Here is a 20,663-nt window from a genome sequence, read left to right as displayed (position 1 = left end):
AAAAGAGATGCACCTGTATAGCCATAGGCAGGCAGGAGAGCTGATGCCATATTTTTACTCTTTATAAAAATCAAGTATCCTGGTAAAAATTACATTTTATCACACCAATCTTTCAATTCCACCACTAAAATTTAGTTATACACATCAGTTTCTAACCTCTTGGAACATTGTGCAGAATATATTTTAGTCACTGGAATGAATAACTACTCAGAAAAGCAGCACTGCCTCAATAGTAATTATGATTTGGTAGTAATATTCTTTTTTCCAGTTGAAAGGTTTCATGAGGAACAACACTGGATTCCTCATGGTTTCATCAATCAAGAGGACTTTCTGAGCGACTTTCTGAGCAGCTTCTGAGCACACATAATCAGGCTGATCACAGATCTGAGGTCTTGATTCCTTTTAGTTTCACTGCCAGACACAATCATGTTAGCTCTTGTCTCTGCACTTCCACAGATAGTGCCAGGGACATACTCCACCATCCACCCCTACATCCAAAGATATAAACTGAGTCCTCAAATTAATCTTTGACATCTTATCTTCCATGAATTTCTGTTCTCCAGACCCATATACATATTCCATTGCTAGAACCAAGACCATATCTATCTGATTAGCCCACAGCACCAAAAATACTTAGCTGTAGTTCCTGGTTTGATGACAAGGCCAACCTTCATTCCATTCTCCCAGACGTCTTTAGTCAAAGCCCCTGGATCTCAGTGGTCTGGAGGTAAATGTATATTGACTGTCACCTGCTATAGCCATTGGTCTGGACGCCATAAAGTGCATATCAAAGAAAGCATCCTACACTAGCTGCTTCTGGAGGTTTTCTATCACAGGATAACCAAAGGTGATGTTGGAAACAAAGTGCCCCATCCATTGCATCAAGGTGCAGATAACTGACCCCAGAGTCCAGCATCTAGAGGCACTTGGCCCCTAAACTACTGAGGATGAATGGGTCAAACTTGTAACCAGACACCATGGTGCTGGTTCCCAAGTGCCAAGATGTTGCCATTTTTAAAAGACTCTCTACTGGGTCACAGTTAGACAAACTTTAAAAAGGTTCCTATATATGTATGGCACATTTATTTTGTCTCCTGGTTTGGGGAGGTAAGTAATATAGGGTGTTGTATAAATCCCATCTGCCATACATCTGAATTGTCACTTCAGCACTACACTGAAGCTCTTTCTTTCCTGGTAGGAAATGTTTCCACACATCCTAAAAGGTATCACAAAAACCAAAAGATACTTAAAATTACCAGTGATTTTCTGTATCTGGGTAAAATCCACTTTCTAGACTTCAAAAGGACTTATGCACTAATCTTGAACCCAGTGACTCTAAAGTGTGTCAGTCTTATAGTTATTCTTGGTGCATATATGGCAACCTTGGGTGATCCATTGGGTCACCTTTAAATATGAGGGAATGGACTCTAGCAAGGCATCTCTCCCATAGATTCCTCCTGTAGATGTTTCAACACTGGGTCAACTAAGGATTCTAGGAAGAGTATCGTTCCATATGTGAGCTCATTCTCCAAGTGAAACTGAGGTTGAAGTCTTTAAATCTCTATTTACAGAGTCTTTTCTGATCCCATTCAGTATATTTGAGAACAATTTTGAGAAGGTTAAGTGGCCCTGAAGACCAGAAAAAGCAGCCGTCCTAGCTGCACAGTCAGCTGCTCGACTCCCTCTGACAATTTCAGACCCATCCCTGTGGTGCTGAAAAAAATGCATCACCACTAGGGCTTACCGTAAAGCTGCTGTTTTCAGCAAAACCGAGATCTCTAGTGGGTGTTTAATATCCTTCTTGCTGGCTGTAAAGAAATCCCTTTCTTCCCATGTAGCACCATGCTCATGTAAAACCACAAAGAAATACTCTGTGTGTTTGTATTATTTGCCTTTTTTACCTTCAGAGAGCTTGAGGACTCAGGTCAGGGCTCTTTGGCCTTTTCTTCTAACATCTCTACTGGGAGGACCTTGGCTTCTATGGTGTCCTGAATCATCACTACTGCATATCCTCATATTCGTGGCCCTGTTTCATAAAACTGCTCCCATCCATGAACAGCAACCACTCTGGATCTAGCAGAGCATGGACAGACAAATCTAGTTGGCTAGCACATACTGTTTCAATAGTTTCTAGACAGTTATGGGTTAAGATTTCATCCTAAATCTCTGCATTGATTGGGAGAAAAATAGCTGAATTTAAAGAGCTAGTGACACATACTTGCACATTAGGGTTAGCTGGTAAAGCTTCTTTACACTTCCCCTTGTGCCCGGCAGTCTGTTCTAACAATGTCAAAACCTGGTGTGGCACATACACAGTGATGGGCTGACCTAAGTTAATTTATCTGCTTCAGGCATTTTAGCAGTTGCAGCTAGAGCTGGCAAACATGGAGGCCATCCCTTCTGGTGTGGTCTAGTTGTTTGGCCAGGTATGTGATGGGCTGCATTTCTAATTCCAATAATTGGATTAGCACCTCCTGCCTCTCAAGAAGTACATAGCATCAGAAATGCTTTCTGTGGTCTGCCAGCCCTAAGGCTCATGCTGAGATCAGCTTTTCCTTTATGCAAATAAGGGCAGTACAGAAATCACATAGCAGGAATGAAATAGTAACAAAGGAGAAAGGCAGCTGGCTACAGGTGATCATTTGTGTGAAGTACTTTTAAGCTGCCTATTATTCAGAGTGCTGCACCTTCCAAAGCTAGAACACAGAAGTTCAAAAACATTTTTTGTTGGAAAGGATTCAAGGAATTCTTAATGTCAAGTATCGGAGGAAAAAAATAAAAAGACCATGAACTGTGGAACCAAAACACTTCAGTTAAAAGTCCAATTTTGCATCTTACTGATTATGTGACCTTTTTTAAATTATTTACTTTCTGTGCTGTAGCACACTCATCTGTAAAGTGGTAAATAAAAATAGAACTCTTCTCAATGAATTAAGGATTAATTTTAAAGAAAAAAAGGATTGTTAAATCAAGGGCCTAAATATTTATGCCATAGCACTTGGTGGCAAGACCTTTAGGACTCAAAAAACTTTTCCAAGTAGTTTTGATACCAATCTCCCACTGAATCCATAAAAAGAAAAATCTCAATAAAACTCCCATAGAGTGGTTACTTTTAAGCAATACTATTTCCTGGTAGGCCCTCCAAGACAAATTACTTGCAAAACTTATCCCTAGGTAAATAAATGAGTTGATTTCCACTGAAAGAAATTTAGTTGGAAACTAATTAATTATTGAAGAATATCTGCCCCCAAAAACGATAACTTTGGCATTAGTGTCATTCCTATTAATTCATACTGACAGTAGTTAAATAGCAGGACCAAATTTTCTGTTAAAGGTCCTCCCAGTCACACTAAAAAAGTTGTACATCCTTTAGTACCTCTCTAAAAGAAAAGCAATAACTTGTATATTTTTTGAAACAACCAATTAACCATACTAATGTTCACAGGGTCAATCAAAATGAAGCTTCTGATTTGGGTCTGCATCCTATGTGTCGCTTTTGCAAAGAGGGTGAGTAAATATATTTTTTTCAATTGTAGTAACAGTATAGCCATCAAATAATATAGACAGGGATTTGTGTTAACGTTATAAGGTATTAATAATGTTGAGCTAAGATTCATTGTTGCAAGACGAATTTCAAAAATCAGAATATTTAATAAAGTTGTGCTGTCTGAAAATGGATAAACAGCAAGGGAGAAAAATGAGTTAAGAAATTCTGGAGGGAGTTTAAATTATAGGGAGCCAGAATAATGTAGATAATCTTTTAACAGTTTATGTCTTCCAATTCTAGAAAGCTCGATTGGCTCCCTCTAGCGGTAAAGTCAATAGCTAGAGATATTTATATGGACTCACAAGGGATACTTGATATGGTAAAATTAATGATCTTCAATGTAGTGTAAATAGATGAGTCTCTAAGAAATAGCTGTTGGAAAATTCTTAATCTTAGTCAATGAGTATGCTAAATATCCTCATTCATAAAAAGAAAACAATTATGACACCTACCACATAGAATAGTATTAAAGATTAAATAAAGTGATTGTGTAAACTACCTAATAGAGTACCTAGGATAGAGTAGGAACTCTAATGTTACTTGATATTTTTAAAAATTACTGTTAATTATCATCTAGTGGAAATTTCAAGATATTATACCTTCTAATTATCTTTGTAAATTTATAAACTATATTGAAGCTTAATTGGAGAATGGGTGGATACATGATCCTTCTGAAACTGCCAAAAAAGGAAGAGGTGACAACAAAATATTCACAGAGTAAGAAACCAAAGAAAGAATGTAAACCAGGGAGGTGACACACATTGAAAAACAAGATATATTAATAAGAGCTAAATAATCTCTCAGATGGTAAAGATTTATGTACATATGGAAAATTACAGATCAAAATCCAGCAAGTAAAACTTCCTGAAGTGATTCTCTAGGTCAAAAACATAAGGCTGATCATAATAAACAACATGTAATTTATATTTATCAGTGACTCATTTCAAAAAGAAATTAACTATACTAATGATAAGGCTGTACAAATTCTTCATAATTTATAAATATAGGTACATATGTTTTCAAATAAATAACCACATTGAAATATTTTTCCTTTTTTTTTAGAAGCGGTTCCATGTCATTGATGAGGTAAAACCTTTTTTTAATTTATATGTAAATGTACTTGCTTTTACCTTAAAGAGTATTTTACATTTAAAGATTTTCTGGTTTTGTTTACATGGTAAATTTGTGACTAATTAATATATTAGTATTATTAACCTCTTTTTATGTGATAGAAAATATTTATGGATTATAAATATGTGTTAAAGATATTTACCATAAAGTCTTTAGTTCCTTTCAGTGAGCAGAGCATTTAATTAATGTACTTCCTTTGTAGTGTGACAAAATTTTTACTACACCCAGGTTTCCTGCTCTTGCCGCTATAAAATTTTATGACAATGTTCTAAATTTACTTGAACAGGGATGAATCCAGAGAGATCTTGTCTGTATTACAAATTAAAGAAGAAGAAAGCATTGTTTGGGAACTGCTACAAAAGGAATATGTCCCAAGGAGACAGATTTCTGTAGGGAAAGTACCCATAAATTATACCTATTGAGGAAAACAAAACAGTCATTGATTGACTGATACTAGATTTTCCTGATTTCTTTGTCATTTGCCCTCAAATTTTGGTGAAACTGTCAAAGAAAATTACACTTGTACCTCTCCACAAATGTGCAGTATATGAACATGACCATCTAGCAAAGAAATGCCACGCGATAAGGTTTGGTTGTATACACTTTTTACCAAATACTAATACACATATGATAGAAGAGTAGAAAAACCTTGAAAATAATTTAAAAATGAAAATAGTATAAACTACTATTTTTTTTCCAAATTATGTTTATTGAGGCAGAGTAGGTTTGCAGCTTTCTGCTTTGGGGGTTTGCAGTATCTGCTTTGGGCTTTTAGATTTAAACCTCTACATATGTATATTTTCACAGCCAGACCACCACCAGAGCCCCAACTATCCTCCACCAAATTCCCTTGGGCTCCTTCCCTCCCCCACGTCCACCTTGCCACCCTCTCCCTCTGGTTGTCTCAGTTTTACAGTCAGAGGTTGAGAAATTATTATTGGTTTGGTTTTCACCTACCCTTTGTTATGTTTTTAAATTGTATTTTTTATTGAGATAGCACTGAGTTACCACACTTTCTATGATTTAGAGGTATTTTGTATTTCATATAAGAGTTAAGATTTTAATCATAAGCATCTAGGACTCTATGATCATGGTATAAATCATGGGCAGCTGTCTCTGAAAACTCTGGAACATGTATCAGAGATATATCATGCATCATTCCTAAGGGTTCTTTGGCAATATGATACACAAGTAAACATTTTAACTCAGCAATTCAGGAAACCATTCTAAAATTGGAAATAATTATACTATCCAATGCTAAATTTTAATAAGGAAGTTTGAAACTGGGTGATGTAGCAACGCAGACAGCAGCAAAGAAGTTATGTCTGTTCTTTCCTAAAACTCTTATTCTGATATCTGGTGTATAAACTGAACATAATAGGCACCCATTTCATAATTTTAAAAGTAACTTCTTGAATATCCATCAAGGAAAAGTTCAAAATATACAGAAGATTAAAGGGAATACAAGCACCCTCTGTTGCCGATGTAAAGAATTTCAATTAGCGTGATATTCCTCCTTGTCACTCATAGCACAAACTACCTAATTCATGGTTCCTGTCAAAAGTCCTTTAATATTTATTTTGTTTAGGTTTTGAAAGATGTTTCCATGGTATAAAATTTAAAACTTGGATTTTTTGTTTTTCTTTGTTTTAGAAATTTTTCTCATCCACTGACGAGGTATAGTATATGCATATTTGTCTAGACTTTAAAATACTGAATGTGTTTTATATTACTGATTTTTTAATTAATGTGAAATAATTGAGCATCATTATGTTTTTCCTTGAAAAACTGAGGAAGTAATTTAAAAATATATTCTTTTCTTGCTATGATGGGCTCATTTAAAAATTCATATGTAAGTACATTTATATAATCCAGTAAATTTTAATTCATACTGATATCCTGCCCTGGTTCATTGCCTGCTCATTAAATGAAATTTTATTATGTGAATAAAGTTTTATATCATAGAAAATTATTATTGATATTAAATGCAGTATTTTCCAATAATTAGTAACAGTAGGCAATTATATCAATTAAAATTAAAAATACAAGTAATCTTCCACAATTATCTTTATTCCTTCTTAATAACAATTTAAGATGCATGGTCTTAAAGGAGTGGAAGATTGGATGGAGGGTAGTGAAGAGTTCAGAGGGACACCTAAAATTCACTTAAGTGAATGCCTCTGTGGACACTTTGAGACCAGGAAGCCACAAAGGGCATTGGGCTGTGCAGTAGGTGCAGAGAAGGAGGTGTGAAGTATCAATCTCATATGGTGCACATTATTTCCTTCTGTATTGGTGTCCTGTCTCAGGCCAGAGTATTCTGTCGTTTATAACACTCTGGTTCTCCTGAACTGAAAATATTCCCCCCTCAAGTCTGGTTTTATTCAGTTTCCTTAGAAATTTCAAAAATTATGGAAGTACTAATTTAGCCTTAAGAAAGACTAAATTGAAATTCATAAAAAATATAATTTCACTCATCACATATCATTGCAGTCATAACATGAGTAATATAAAGATAGGATGGCCATAATCAACTTTATCTGACTTCTTTTCTTCCCCTTTAGGGTTACAAAGACCAGCAACAGCCACTGAACCCTTCTCTGAATATTCCTTATCCCATACGCAACAATGATTTCTCCTCTCCAGAGAAAAGTCACCATAATTACCCTGAGAATCCTAACTCTGACACAGGGGCACCCCCAAACTCCTGGATTCTCAATAATCCTGGAGCCAGCTTTTACAACATTCCTAATATTCCCATACCTACTTGGTCAGCCCCTCGTCCTACTCTTCCTGGGGCCTCCGCTGTTGTACCTTTCTCAAATATACCTGCAGGACTTTATGACACATCTAGTGTGTCTGCCCCAGTAGATTCTCACGGAGGTGTTCCTCTTGATGTCAAATCTACAACAGTTAAACACCCTGAAGACAAGTTTATTCAGGAGGCTGCAGCTGATCCTGGTGAATTGGAGCCCACTACAGCCACACCTGCTAAAGAGGGGTCTGATGCAGCCAAACCTGCTGCCAGAAAACCTCAAGTTTCTACTCCTTTTGACGAAGTAGGTTGCCTAAATCTACACTTAGTTGAAAATGGGAGAGTAGCCATTTTAGATCTTTGTATCTGTTCCATTCTCTATTTCTCTCTATTCTCAGGTGCTCTGCTCTGTGAATTTCAGCCACCTTTATCTTCTTGGACTCCCAGTTCCAACTCCCTTCACAAAAGTGTAGAAACTCTGCAGGCAGTATGCTAGGACAACCATAGAGTTCATCTCCTTTGCTGCTTGTCTCGTAGGGCTCTCTGCCCTTCATAGCCTAATGTTCAGATCTTGAAAGTTGTTGCTTCCCATATTTTTTGTACATTTTTAAAATTTATTTCAGGCAAGTGGGTAAATCCAGTTTGTGTTACTCATCTTGTCTACAGTTCTCTAAACTTTTTAGTTTTTATTACTTTGGCTTCTTAGTATCATAATTTTCTGTCAAATTATTTTTTCATCAGATTGTATTGTCAGTTGTCTAGTGGCTAGAATTCAGCATTCTGTAAACATTTTGAAAACAAAACATATTTAAGAAGTATTTAATCCCTGAGTTTTAGAAGATGTAGTAGAAGATAAAGCAACTGGGATACTTTATAAAAAGGAAAGTGGAACACCAGTCTACCGGGCATGGACTAAAAGAAATGGTTGCTTAAACTCATGAGTCAATACTTCCTGCTGTAGACTGTAACTAATCTGATATGCCTAATAGTTGTTACCCTAGATTATATACTTTCTCCAATTGCTGTGCTTCTGATGGGGCTCAGGATCAAGTTAAATGATGGTTTGGAACTGTTCCAGAGAAGTGTAGTGAGCTAGGCTTTTTCTACAATACTCCACATATTTGCATGTTTATTCAGTAGGTCTTTGAGAAAAAGTACTTTCCATTCATTAATATATTACCTGAAATTCATGGCTAAATGAGGGTAGAAGAGAAATGTTAGAAAGTATGGAGAAAATAAATGGAGTTGAAAAGAAGCTGTTTTGAAAACACTGCTAATTACCTTGCAGTTCATCCAGTAGCCAAAGCATTTTTAAGGACTTTCACTGAGAGGAGTTATTTGACCAAAAGCAAAATCTGGTGGCAATATAGAGTATTCTACATATGAGCTATGCAGAGGTCACCAGGACAGAGCTACTTAGAGACCAAGGTTATTCAGTAAAAATAGACATAATACAATGAAAAGAAATATGTGACTGTCATCTCTGAAATATCTTTTTTTTTTTTTTTTAGGTAAACAAATGAAACTCTCTAAGGAAGAGATTACCATGCATTTGTTTCTGTAAGTCATATATATGTAATAGTGAGGTTTGAAAATACACATTAAATAGACTAAATTTCATTATCTGAAACTATCTTTGAATGTATTTTTACTACATAAAAGTGAGAAAGCATGATATGAAGAGTTACTAGTCGTCTGTGTCCCTGAATCTTTGAAATTGTTATGTTATGTAAAGAATGCAGCAATTTTTGGACATTTTTTCCTTAAATTGATTCAAATTGATCATGACTTGAATATTCTAAAATAAAAATGGTCAATATAGGGAAGAAACTTCCATATGAGGGGAAAAGGTGGAATTATGGATGTGAAGGAACTATTATTTAAGCTCTCACAGATCTTTCTGTATATTATTCATTCAGCCACTATCCTTACTCCACACTGAGAATCACTGCTTCAGAAAACAAGCAATGTAGATTGGAATTTTCTAAATCCCCACCTTCTCCCACACAGTTTTGCCACCAGTCTCTCAATACACACTGTCCTACGATGAAGGGTACTGGTCAAAAAGTTCATTCCATCTAGTCATCTAAGCAAAGCATATGGTTACCCTCATCCATGTTCTCATTCTTTCATCCATTCCCAAAGTTTTCCTACTAAGAATTCCTACTAAGGTGATATTAGCAGCTAAAGTAAAAATGAAAGCCAAACAAGACTGCAGTTGGCAATGCCTGTTAATAGCACCTATTGCCAAGGAAACTGAAGTCTTCAATTTTTAGTTAAACCCTTATTATTGCTATAGTTTTCTGGTTTGCATTTATTTTGCTATTAAAATAGGATAAAAGGATATTGGTTAGAGAATTGAAGTTCAAGATAAATAATTATTTTTAGTAAGCATTTGTATTTTATTTCTTACTATATTAATTACTTAATTTACAACAGGGAAAGGAGAGAAAGCTAACTTTCTAGAAAAGTCTAGAGATAGAGAAGGAACTCTATTTCAAATTAATTATTCAGTATCAAGAGACAAGTTGCTCTGAACCTAATACCTGCACAAAAAATATCCTGTATAATATATACCTGTATGCAAATAAATCACATTTAGTTAGCATCACAATTTTTCAATGAATTGTTCAAGAGTATATAATATCTATAAAAATATAGAAGAAAACAAGCTTGAGTCTCATAAACATATAATTTAATTGTAGTATGGTTTGTATGTGCAAGTAATTATGTAACTGTTATAAGAAACTAATGTAATTTTTCTTTTTCAGTTACTACTGCAGAAACCAGTGATCTCTACAACTATTTTCTGAAGACTTCCACTCTGTTATATTAAAAAAAAGTTAATCTCACCATATTCGTTGATTTATAATATTTTTTCATTGTATTTACATTTGTTTTTATTTATATTTATACAGAAATGATGTTTGTGCTTTTTCCACTTCAAAAATCTAAAAAGCCACTTCCTAGTTTACAAATAATTGTTAGATCTTTAAATATATGATAGTAATATTTGATTACTTTTTAATGAACACTGACACAACACAAATAGAATTTTTTTAAACTTTTGTTTCCAAATCTCTTAAAAGAAGGGGAGGTAACCATCATTCTGTGTCTCTGTACTCCCCTGCTCCCAAAATGTTTCATCTTATTTTTAAACATTTAATATTAACTTATATAGTACTGCTTGTTACTGTTCTAAACTCCTAATAACTATTAACTTAAATCCTTATAACCATCTGAATAAACAGTATTATTACCCTCATAATGAATATTAGAAATCTGAGTAACAGAAACGTTAAGTGATTTGCCAATTACATAGCTAGAAAAGTTTTAGAGGCAGGGTAAGAAAGCATAACAAGCAAATGAAGTTAAAACTTTATTAGAATTTAGAAAATGACAAACTAATATGAGGTTAACTGTGGTCACTATATTAGTTTCTTCTGCTTATTGCAAAAAAATTAACACAAAGTCTCAGCACTAACAAGCTATTGCCATCCACTGGGGTCCGAGTTCCATCCCCAGCCAGGGAGCTGACCCACATGGCACAGCAGACCTCTCCTGTCTCACCCGCTGCTCCCCTCAGCAGTGTATTTCAGTGGATCTGCCTGTTCTGTTCCCCACGCTGTCTCTGGTGTAACCCCCCCACCTCTGGTCTACACTCCAGTTCTTGTATACATAAATAAAGTATTTTTTTAAAAAAAGTTTTGACAATAAAAGCCAATACAATTGGAATAAATTCTATACTAAATTAAGAATTCTCTTGGAAACCTCCTCTAAGAATGAGAATTTACCACCCAGGTTGCAGTTGCTGAGTATAATACCCCACTCCATCTGGCTAAGATGTTCAGATTCAATTAAGAAATGATGAATTTTTTTTACTTAAAAAACCTTATAAGGAGAAGGAAATTTAACTTTTTTATATTAAAGGAAATTATAATACCTAAAGTGCAATATGTAGCAGCATAATTATATACTCATCAACAAACACTATCTTTCAAAATGTATTCAAAACAAATATTTAATGTATAAAATCTTTTCAGAATTCGTTTTTAAAGTTTCTAATTCTTTATAATATGAATTTTAAATTAATTTTAATAATTGGAAAGAATTTGTATCAATTACAGTGTATTTTTTATCACTGATTATGAGATAACCTTAATTACAGAATTTAAGAAATACTCAATTTGACCTCTTCATGAGCCATCTGAAAACAAGAACTTAAAAAAAAACTGCCCAACTTTCATGTTACAAAGCACAGGAAACTGATTCTTATGTTTTCTTCATCTCAAGAAATTACCACAGGGCCTCCCCTGTGGCACAGCGGGTTGAGCACAGTGCTTTGAAACTGTCCACAGCCTCTGCAGCGCAGGTTCTATCCCAGCCGGCTGGGGAGAAATCCACATGGTGAGGCAGACCTCTCCTGTCTCGCCCGCTGCTCCCCTCAGCAGTGCTTTCAATCCATCTGCCTATTCTGATCCTCACTCTGTCTTTTCTGATGAATCTTCTCGCCCTCCCATGCCTCTGGCCTGTATCCCAGCTCTTGTATAAATAAATAAAAAAAATTAAAAAAAAATTACCACACAAAACTTGAAATCATCTTTGACCCATCCCTTTCATTCATAAACCACATTTAAACTGTCAGTGTATGCTATCTGCTCTGCCTTTGTAATACATGCATAATCTAGCAAATTCTCACCATTTCCACTGTTGCTATGTGGGCAAAGCCATTATTATTTCTTACTTGCTTACTCAACAGCCTCCTAATCTTTACCTCTGCACACACCCTCTGACTGTTCATTACTTCTTTCAACCATAAGTCAGCTCATGTCACTTCCTGTTTCTCAAGAGCAGCATGATTTCCACTATCAGAATAAATGCCTAATCTTTACCCAAGTAACAGAGCTTCTTATTACCTCAACATTTATGTAAAGTGCCCCCCCTCCCCAACTACTAGTTGATGGCTATAACAGAACCTCAAAATTTCAGCACCTTAATAAATAATTATCTCTCAACTACACTACAGCTCAGTGGGGGTTGAATGGCTTTGTTAAAGATCTCTCTTTCAAATAGTGAATCAAATTTTGAGATTCTTTCACTGTGCAGCTTTACCATCTCAAAACACTGTCCACCTAAGGTGATAGAGGATAAGAGAAGGGTAAAGAGTTTAAGGATAGAATTAGAAGGAATTATGCTCAGTGAAATAAACCAGAAGGAAAAAGAAAAATATCAGATGGTTTTACTTATAGCAGGAATATAGGGGAACCAAATAAGACATCGGTATAAAAAAATAACAGTACAAAACACAATGAAGCAAAAACAGACAATTATAAATCAGAGACACACTGCAGGGGAGGAAGGAGAGGCATCAGAGGGAGGGTGGGAGGAGCACAGGGGACTGAGGTGATGGTGCATGGGTGCACTGGTGAAGGAAACTCCATGGGGACTACACCTGAGGGGGTGGGGGGAAGCAAATATTTAAAAATGAACAATGATGTAAAAAATTAAAAAAAAATTAATACAAAAAATAAACTGAAAAGCTAAAAAAAGGGTTTAAGGAAAGTTTAATAGTCAAAGTATTCAGCTTTTTTGCCCATCTTCCATTATTTAATATGCAGCCATTTGGCTCCAATATAATAATAAGGGTAGCTGAGAAAAACCAGATTGATGACTATATAACCTGTAAATTTACCCCTCATCTGGTTAAAATACATCCATTCTACTCTTCTTTCCAAGCATAGAAATTGTCACTTACCAGCCCAGTAAGACAAAATTTAAGGCTTCAACTCTGTTGAAGTGACCATTACTTTAATATGGCTACCCCTTTTCCCAATAACTTAGCAGAGAAAACCTGTTATCTGTCCCATAAATATACCCAGCATAAAATAATAAAACAGACAAGACAATCAAATACTCCCACTCTGAAACAGTCGTCACTATGCATAACAATTCTAAAATCTCATTGAACAGATATAAAGACAGATCAAGTAGGGAAAGTTCCTTGATTTCCCTCTGGAAATAAATACTAAATCTATTATTCTCTTCACTTTCTATCTAAAGTGGATTTCCCATGCCTGTTAGCTTTTAAAATCAGCTATCAGCTGTAGAAGATTCAAGGATTAGTTATGTTAAGTCTCAAATAGTCAAAGGATTATTTAATCTGGGATCAATGTTTCCAAGACAATCTAGTTCAATAAAAAAAATCTTGTAGGTTTCTGATCTATTTGCTTTCACTCAATTATATGCCCCAGTAACTAAACAGAAATAACTATTTCCTAAATAGAATAAATGATTTCCTAAAATAAATTCCTGTTACCCTGTGCTGCTTTTTCTTAATTTGATGGTAACTTCAATGAAGTTTTGGGGAGAAATAAGTGAGAATATGAGATCAACCTGATCTTTTCCCCAGAATCATGATATTCAACTAGTGTACTTGTTTGTCCTTTGTTACTCAGAGTGTTTTAAATCCTATTACTTGTTTTCACGGTGTCTACAGCTTTCTAACACTACAAAATCCTACCATTTGGTTTTCCCTCTATTTTTATGTCTTCTTGTAAACAGACAATTCTTTCCTAAATTCATTTATTTATTGTAATATTTCATCATATGCAGACAATATCAACATATTAGCAAGATTGTATTTTCCAGTTACTTCCTAAGAGTTGCTAGCTTACCTGATGGTGGACATGTAGTCACTTATGTCACTCAAAGATTTAATCAGATGCTTTGATAAAAAAGTCTCCCGATCTAGTTTCTATTTTTTTTGTTGTTTTTTAAATTGGCTTTTAAATGCATATTTAACTACTGCTCATTTCTCAAATTATTTAGAACCCATATGGGACAGAAATAACTGAACCCCACTAAATGCCAGAACAGATTATAAAATCCCTGGATAAAAATTCCTTAGGCACTATTATCCCTTAACTAAATGAACTCATCTGTTATTATATTCACCCTCCTCATCCCAGAGCAAAGTAAGACAGAATACTGTAAATAATGTCTTCAAAACTCCCACTTACCCTTATTTTTTTGTTTTTAAAAAGACAAACACATATCTCAATACAACAGTAACTAAACTGTAACAACAGCAGAAGATCCTATAAATCTTAGTGACTAACCCTCTTTTTTGTTCTACGGTTAATGTAATTCTAGACTCACTGTTAAGATTCTTTCTGAATCTTAATAAACAAGTAAACAAGAGAACTTTGTTTCCAAATGTATTTTTTTTTAAGATTTAGTTATTCATTTTACACAAGAACCAGGGTACAGGCCAGCTGCACAGGAGGGTGAGAGGATTCACCAGAGACAGAGCAGGGAACAGAGCAGGCAGAATGACGAAGTACATTGCTGAGGGGAGCAGTGGGTGTGGCAGGAGAGGTCTGTGGCACCATGTGGGACCCTCACCAGCCAGCCGGGATCGAACTTGCTCTGCAAAGGCTGCGGACAGCTTCACGGTGCAGTGCTCAACCGCCTGCGCCACCAGGGGAGGCCCGTATTTTTTTTTAAAGATTTATTTATTCATGTATACAAGAACCTGGGTACAGGCCAGATGAGTGAGAGGGTGAGAGGATTCACCAGAGACAGAGTGGGGAGCAAAACAAGTGAATCTACTACAATACACTGCTGAGGGGAGCAGCAGGCGAGACAGGAGAGGTCTACCGCACCATGTGGGAATCTCCCTGGTGGGCCGGAATCAAACTTGCGCTGCAGAGGCTGCGGACAGCCTCACAGTGCTGCGCTCAACCGCCTGCGCCACCAGGGAGGCCCTTCCAAATGTATTTATTAAGAGACTTTGCCACAGAAATGAAATATGAAGTTGTAAGAGAGCACACAAAAGTTATGGAAAAACAGCCTGGAACTTCAAGGAAATAAAAATTACATCATGTGAAAAGTGGATGCAGAATGCAGGGGACTTAACCTGAAAAAGAGAAGCTTATTTTATAATTATTTTTAACTGAGATAATATTGGGGTAATCCCATTAGGTATTACCACCATAGTGCACCCATCACCAACGCATTCCAATGTACTCCACCACCACAGAACATTGTGTCTCCTTCCATCTTTGTTCTTTTTCCTCCCCCGTCCCTCCTCCCCACCTGAGGGTCTCAGTTCTGTAGTAAGGGTTAGTTTTACAGCTTGTCTTTATCTGAATGTTAATTTAGTGACTTTATGTTCCACATATTAGTAACACTGTCCAGTATTTATCTTTCTTCTTCTGACTTATTTCACTTAGCATAGCAGTATCTTCTCAAACTTCAAGCATGTTGCACCACAAATGGCATAAATTTACCTTTTTTGATAACTGGCATTCCATTGTGTATATACACCACATCTTGGTCCATTTAGGTTGTTTCCATAGTTTAGCTGTAGGAAATAGCACTGCAGTAAACATGAAAGGGCAAGTTTCCTTTCGAATAGTGTTTTTTTGAGTTTTTTGGACAGATGTCTAAGAGTGGAATTACTGGATTGAATGGCAGATCCAGGTTTAATGTTTTGGAGACACTTTCATACTGCTTTCCAAAGGCTGCACCAGTTGGCAATCCCAGCAGCATTGTAGGAGGGTTCCCTTTTCTCTATATTCTTGTTTCTAAGAGAACATGATAGCTGGTTCCAAATATCTGAAAGATTTTTACAATTTCATGGAAAGTTGCATTATGTTGTTATGTAACAAATCCAGACATAATTACTCAAAATGTGCTAACATTTGAACAATCAGGACTATCTTGAAATGAACAGGTTTGAAGTAAATGTATTTCTAATCTCTGGCTTTATTCAAGTACAGACAAAAGGCAACGTTAAGGTTCAGGCTCTGACTGTATAGTTGTAGTAAATTAGTTTTAACTAGATGAGTATTTAACACAATGAGATATTTACAAAAAAAAATAGGTGCTAACACTTCATATTCCATTTTATACATTGTGATTCCTATCAACAGTTTTCTCAAAAAAAAAAAAAAAAAAAGATGAACAGCCATCTAAAAGCCACAGCAGCATGAGTTTGATCCTCGGTCAGGGGGCTGACACACATGGTGCACCAGAGATCTCCTGCCTCGCCTGCTGCTCTCCTCAGCACATCTGCCTGTTCTGTTCCCTACTCTGTCTCTGGTGAATCCTCTCACCCCTGCATCTACGGCCTGCACCCCAGCTCTTGTATGCATAAATAAATCTTTAACAAAAGAAAATTTTGAAAATGCTCATATAAATAACATCTGATACCTACCAACTTAGTTAACTGCAATCTCATAAAGAAATTCAGTCACTCTCATTGGTCTGCAATTTTCCTTATGTATACTCAAATAGATCTGTCATGTCCTACACTCAGATTATCCATATTTTTATTTACAGACATACCACTCTTGACAAGCTTAGGATGAAATTTTGGAAATTAGCCGAGTTGAGAGACAGCTCTAACATAGTCTTGTTTCTTTGAAAGACAAATATGGCAGTTTGTGAAAAAAGAATAATTCCATTTAAAGAAACAAATAGATGTAGCTTCCAAGATATGGCCTGTTGATTGCTACCTGTGTTTACATCAAAAGTTGAGAGAATCCATTATGAACATTTGCTACGATGTTCAAAATTCCATTATTAGACAATCAGTCTAGTTAATACATTATCTAGTGATTTCTTGTTAAGGTCAACTAACACATTACCCCATTGCTAACCATTAGCACAGATTCACTTGAGCTCAAAAAGCTTAACAAACATTTACTGAGTGCCTGCTTTAGTCCAGACCTGGTAACAGGTCATTGGGAGAAAAAAAAATAAATCAATTGCAGCAACCACTCAAGAGGAAAACCTTTGTGATTTGTTGAAGTATTTTTATTCCTTCAAAATCAAAGCAAAACAAAACAAAAAACAAAATCAGAAGTAGTTCCAGTCCTTAGACAGTCCTAGTTATAGAGGGGGGTTCTATTATCGTTTTGTGTCCTGGCTCTCACAATTTTTAGTTTTACAGTATTAGGCATGTAAAGTAACTCTAAAACACTCTGAAAAATGGGCATACTAATATCATGATTTCAACACTTCTCACTCGCAGCATCAAAAAACTGAAGTGTGATTCATCAACTTTCTTTAAATATATGAAAGCAACATATAGCTCCTCTGAGCTTCAGGTTTTTTCATCTTCAAAAAGAAGATAATGCTTATAATTTTAATATTGGTGAAAGAATATAGTAAAGAATTTAGCATAGTATATCCATTCAAAGTCTCACATTAAATTATTATGAAATCATTTAACAGAATATAAGTCTCCACTTACAATTAAAATGTACCTGAAGGTCATTTTCAATTCATAGACAAGTAATCTTTAAATATAGAGTTAATGCCTTCTACTCAGCTTCAACAGTTTCATACTAGTTATTTCACAGATATGTGACAGAATCCAACCCCTTGAAAATTATGATATTTTTGGAAAAGTGAAAAGAAAATTGTAATTAATTAATGAGGGAAATATTAATTTTTATTAAATAGTTCTAAGTAATTCTCAATTATTTTGTCTTACCAGTTGCATTGTCATATATTAAAATATTCAACTATGTGAAAAATATTAATACCTGAACAACCTAATTTTAATAACAAAAATTCACTCAAGAAAACTCAAAACTTCTATGCACTAAATCAATGAAAAGTTAGAATTTTTACCTTCTCACAATGCCTGAAGTAGAATAGTAAGTATATGCCCCCACCCCACCACTTCCTTTCTTTTACTCTTCCTCTCTTTTATTTCCTCATGCTTTTTAAAGTTGATAATATCAAGTTTAAAGCAGTCATCAAAGATTAAAACCAGTAAGAGAAAAATTGGATTTATTTTATCTCATGTTATATTCCACTTTTTAAAGGTACTCACAAGTTCCAAATGTGAGACAAAACTGATACCATTTGAATTAAGATACATTATAATACTAGTTAGTAAAGAGAGGGGAAAAGTTGATACAATTTTAACATTTTTAAGAAAAGATATTCTACAAACAGATTTTATATCCTTTTTGTGGCTAGATTGTTGAAATGCTTAGAGCTACTATTACTTTTCATTTTTTCCTCAAAACTCTGAGAGTTTAGTCTACAGCAATATCTTCTTGTTTTGTTACCAGATTAGACAAAGACTTATAAATACATTCAATTATATAAACAATGTTTTGCTTCTTCAGAGACAAGTGAAATTTAAGCAACACTTTTCCCTTATACCCAAACCTGTATCTTGTACTATTTTAAGACAGGTATACCAAACTAACCAACCCAATATAAAGGTAATAGTAAATAAACTAAATTCACATAAATATAAAAATATTATTGAAAAATTAAGTATAGGTTATCATATTTTAAAAAGACACTAATACTAATTGATAAAAATCTGGACAATAAAAATAATCAAGTGCTAGGCTCCTAGGACTAAAAGCAAAATGTGTCTGCCAGTGAAATATGGTGAATTATGATAAAAATAAACCCTATTTGTGTGCATGATACCCAATAAAGTATAGGTTTTGCTGGGAATTCTTAACCCAATCTTACATTCCTGCTATTTTCCTGAAGATTTACTAAGATGAAACTGAAAACTCGTGGTATAGTACAAACATTACTCAGTTACCTACACTTACAAATCATAGTGAGTACAGGAAGTTATTAAAAGTCTTTCACAAAGTGGAGTATTAAGAAGATTCTGTCATTTTAGAAAGATAAACTACTTGCAAGCTAGATTTATCCTTACTAAGAAATATAAAGATATCACAGGACTCAAAAATATTATGCAGAAGTGACGCATTAAATCTTTTTGATTGATATGACAAAATAAACAATACTTTTCTTAACATAAAAATACTTTTTGGGGTCTGCAGATGTTCAGAAAATAATTACATATGATAGTGGGGTTAAGAAGTCAAAGTATAAAATAAAGAAGGAAATCTTACATTCAGAAAAGACCACAGTATTGCTAAAGACCAGTCTTTTTTTTTTTTTTAAAGATTTATTTATTTATTTATTTATTTATTTATTTATTTATTTATTTATTTATTTATACAAGCACTGGGTACAGTCAGAAGTAAGGGAGGGTGAGAGAATTCACCAGAGCCAGAGCAGGGAGCAGAACAGGCAGACAGATGAAATACACTGCTGAGGGGAGAGGTGGGCGGCAGGACAGGTCTACGTGCCATGTTGGACCATCGCCGGGCGGTCAGGGATCGAACTGGCGCTGCAGAGGTTGCGGGCAGCTTCGCAAGCCAGCGCTCAACCGCTGCACCACTGGGGAGGCCCTGAAGACAAGTCTTAAGTACTTTTTACTAAAATAAAGGAGGACAATAGGATGTGGAGAATGTAAAGGATGAAAGGTGAATCTGGTCACTTCATGATATCTCCAGAAATTTTAAATCATTAGTTCTGGAAAGAATGAGACCACATTTGGAAAATCAAAGTAACTCTTTACATTTGATCAAAAGTACTTATAAATATACTACTTTTAAACATTAGTTATCTATATGAAGGAACAGTAGCCTTATAATAGGGATTAGATGCATTGTTTAAAAAAACTATCCTTCATCTACTAAAGGACACAAAAACATTGATTCAAAAGATCACCTGTACCCCTATGTTTATTGCAGCACTATTTACAATAGGTAAAACCCAGAAACAACCCAAATGTCCAAAATTAAATGACTGGATCAAGAAGATGGGGTATATATACACAATGGAATATTATTCAGCAATCAAAAAAAGATAAACTCATGCCATTCGCAGCAACATGGATGGAGCTAGAAGGCATTATTCTTAGTGAAATTAGTCAAAAGGAAAAGAAAAATATCGGATGGTTTCACTTATAGCAGGAATATAGGGGAACCAAATAAGACTTCAGTGTAAAAAAGCAGTAACAGTACAAAACACAACAAAGCAAAAATGGACAATTATAAGTCAGAGACATCCTGCAGGGGAGGAGGGAGAGGGATCAGAGGGAGGGAGGGAGGACCACAGGGGACTGAGGTGATGGTGCACAGGTGCATTGGTGAAGGAAACTCTATGGGGACTGCACCTGAGGGGGTGGGGGAAGCAAATATTGTTCAAAAATGAACAATGATGTAAAAAATAAAAAAGTTTAAAACAAAAGTTTAAAAAAAATCTATCCATCATAAGCCTTCATAGGTCTCAGAACCACAGTTTTAGAGTATGTACTAAAACAACACAGCCCAAAATTCCTCTCCAACTCTCATTACAATTCTATATTCTCTGCTCTCTCGTCCTCAA

General features: G+C 35.2%; 1 pseudogene across 1 annotated transcript; it reads right to left on the bottom strand.

The window, feature by feature from the left end:
- Positions 1-429: 429 nt before the first annotated feature.
- On the bottom strand, positions 430-979 carry LOC311170602 (ribulose-phosphate 3-epimerase-like; annotated as a pseudogene). The gene has a single exon. The product of its transcript is annotated as a ribulose-phosphate 3-epimerase-like (transcript).
- Positions 980-20,663: the final 19,684 nt, after the last annotated feature.

This window comes from Talpa europaea (assembly GCF_964194135.1).
Source record: "Talpa europaea genome assembly, chromosome: 5".
Classification (NCBI taxonomy): domain Eukaryota; kingdom Metazoa; phylum Chordata; class Mammalia; order Eulipotyphla; family Talpidae; genus Talpa; species Talpa europaea.
The sequence above is the reverse complement of the archived record's forward strand: the minus strand, read 5'-3'. Positions and strand labels throughout refer to the sequence as shown.